Consider the following 3,424-nt stretch of genomic DNA (forward strand, 5'->3'; position numbering starts at 1 on the left):
TACATGTATGTAGGTGTTACTCCATATACTACATGTATGTAGGCGTTACTCCATATACTAAATGTATGTAGTCACTATAACAGCACCCGTGGTAGCCGTTACTCCATATACTACATGTATGTAGGCGTTACTCCATATAATACAAGTATGCAGGCGTTACTCCAAATACTACGTGTATGTAGGCGTTACTCCATATACTACAAATATGCAGGCGTTACTCCATATACTACATGTATGTAGACGTTACTCCATATACTACAGGTATGTAGGCGTTACTCCATACACTACGTGTATGTAGGCGTTACTCCATATACTAGAAGTATGCAGGCGTTACTCCATATACTACATGTATGTAGACGTTACTCCATATACTACATGTATGTAGAGGTTACTCCATATACTACGTATATGTAGTCACTGTAACTTCACCCGTGGTACGCGTTACTCCATGTACTACATGTATGTAGGCGTTACTCCATATACTACGAGTATGCAGGCGTTACTCCATATACTACAAGTATGCAGGCGTTACTCCATATACTACATGTATGTAGACGTTACTCCATATACTACATGTATGTAGACGTTACTCCATATACTACGTAAATGTAGTCACTCTATATTCACCCGTGGTACGCGTTACTCCATGTACTACATGTATGTAGGCGTTACTCCATATACTACATGCATGCAAGCGTTACTCAATATACTACATGGATGCAGGCGTTACTCCATATACTACAAGTATGAAGGCGTTACTCCATATACTACAAGTATGCAGGCGTTACTCCATATACTACATGTATGTAGACGTTACTCCATATACTACATGTATGTAGACGTTACTCCATGTACTACGTATATGTAGTCACTGTAACTTCACCCGTGGTACGAGTTACTCCATGTACTACATGTATGTAGGCGTTACTCCATATAATACATGTATGTGGGCGTTACTCCATATACTACATGTATGCAGGCGTTACTCCATATACTACATGTATGTAGACGTTACTCCATATACTACGTGTATGTAGTCACTGTAATTTCACCCGTGGTACGCGTTACTCCATGTACTACATGTATGTAGGCGTTACTTCATATACTACATGTATGCAGGCGTTACTCCATATACTACATGTATGCAGGCGTTACTCCATATACTACATGTATGCAGGCGTTACTCCATATACTACCAGTATGTAGACGTTACTCCATGTACTACATGTATGTAGTCACTGTAACTTCACCCGTGGTACGCGTTACTCCATATACTACATGTATGTAGGCGTTACTCCATATACTACATGTATGTAGGCGTTACTCCATGTACCGCGTTCCTCAGAATCAAGTGCAACAACAATCGCATGACGTCATTTTAATGGTTGATTCCCCGAAATCCACTGCGCTTTTCGCTTATAGTATGCCACACGCACACAGTGACAATCTATTTCAAGTCAGTCGTTGTCACATATGGCGATCATGACTCGTCCGTGAAAGAAAGTTGAACTCGACACTGACGGCCGTCAGAGGGCTGCTTCCTGTTCACGCGACGCCTCCTTCCGGTTGACCGTGACATGCTCACCAGTGAGAGAATTAGTATCCTACTTCATCCTGGTAATGCTGAAGGCAAGTTGTGCAAGTTGTGCACGCACGCACTAGACACATTATGGACCAACATTATCATTCGACATTGCGCAGCAGTTATCAAAAATGCATTTGATAAAATTCTTCAGGCGACGTAATACCTATGTTTTACTGGTTGCAAACAGACAATGAAGATTACGAAAGTTGGGACGGCCATGACAACTAGGTGGGAAAAACTCTTTCACGCGATAAAAGATTACATACAAAGATAAAAGTCAGTTCGTCATCCTCAGTTCCAGAGTTGCAGATTTGACACAGTCACCGTGAAAGGGGTGTTATACCAGCGACCTACCTCTGCAGGGAGTATGGTATTACTAGCACGTAAATTTGGAAAGTAAATATGATATAAAATATATAGGATATCTTAGTAGGTAGCCAAATGCACATATCAGATCCGAATATACGTCAATTAAATGATACGTCTTCCCTTTGACGATAAAGTCATATCACTATTCCACTTTGATATAAATTGGTCAGTCATTCTGTGAAGTAGCCAAGATTAATCAGGTATGATTTGGTCATTCCAAATATATGACAAATCACAATGTGGTGTATATTTATAACTAACAAATTTGCTCCCACAATTATATACACAACAAATATATGAAGCTTGTTTAAATTTTTGGATGTGAATATTTTGTGAGTTGGTACAAGGTAATGCGGTTATACAATAGATGAAGTGAGGTGACAGGCAAATGCAATTAAATTGCAGTGGAAAATCCCTGATCACGATTAATTAATGGCTTGCTCGTCTGTTGTGGACAGCTTCTTTGAGCATGAGCTTCCTCTCGTCCAGGTGGGACTGTTTGTTCCGAGGAACAAGTTTGTTGTATGTTTATTGTTTAACGCCTCAGTCAGTAATATTCCAGCAATATGACGGCGGTCTGTAAATAATCGTGTCTGGACAAGACAATCCAGTGATTTAAATAATGAGCATCGTTCTATGCAATTGGGATACGATGACATGCATCACCCTGACCACCCGATCCCGTGAGTCGCCTCTTACGACAAGCATAGTTGCCCTTTACGGCAAGAATGGGTTTGTGAAGACCTACTCTACCCCGGATCTTCACGGGTGGACAAACTAATAAACATAACCAGGGCGCATCCGGGAATAAAAGTCACGATGTAAGGGTTTTGGCACATTTATTGGACGCAGGTCTCCACATCGAGACAACTTTACAACCCATACCCCATAAGGATTTGGCGTACAATTGGCAGGAGCTCACTCAAAATGATTGACATATTTGGCATCTTAAAATAAAATGATTTTTGATAATCCCCAACGGGGAATTTACTAGAAAAATAATGCAAGTTTTTTTCATGTAATTGCAGTTTTTGAAAGACACATTCGATGGTAAGTTGAAAACGTTGTTCTTCTCTGAGCCTGGGTGCTGGAATATATCTCTCAATCCTGCTTGACACTGACCAACAGTAACAAAAATGAGTTGTCTCCCTTTGACAGTAGCACCTACAATATATTGCCAGTGACCATTCTCGCCTGTTGGGATTCCAGGTTAGCATTTGTCCCTAGCAACCTATGGATCGTTGTCCACGTTATCAATCACCGGATTTTCTGGAGATGTGTGTAAAATATACATATGGTCACATACTATAACCTCGGGACGTGAACGAATGTATATTTCTATGAGGGGCGGTCGGGTATCCTAGTGATTAAAACGTTCGCTCGTCACGCCGAAGACCCGGGTTCGATTTCCGACATGGGTACAATGTGTGCAGCCCATTTCTGGTGTCCCCCGCCGTGATATTGCTGGAA

Source organism: Haliotis rufescens, unplaced genomic scaffold (assembly GCF_023055435.1).
Source record: "Haliotis rufescens isolate VD_foot unplaced genomic scaffold, xgHalRufe1.0.p SCAF_18, whole genome shotgun sequence".
Taxonomy (NCBI): domain Eukaryota; kingdom Metazoa; phylum Mollusca; class Gastropoda; order Lepetellida; family Haliotidae; genus Haliotis; species Haliotis rufescens.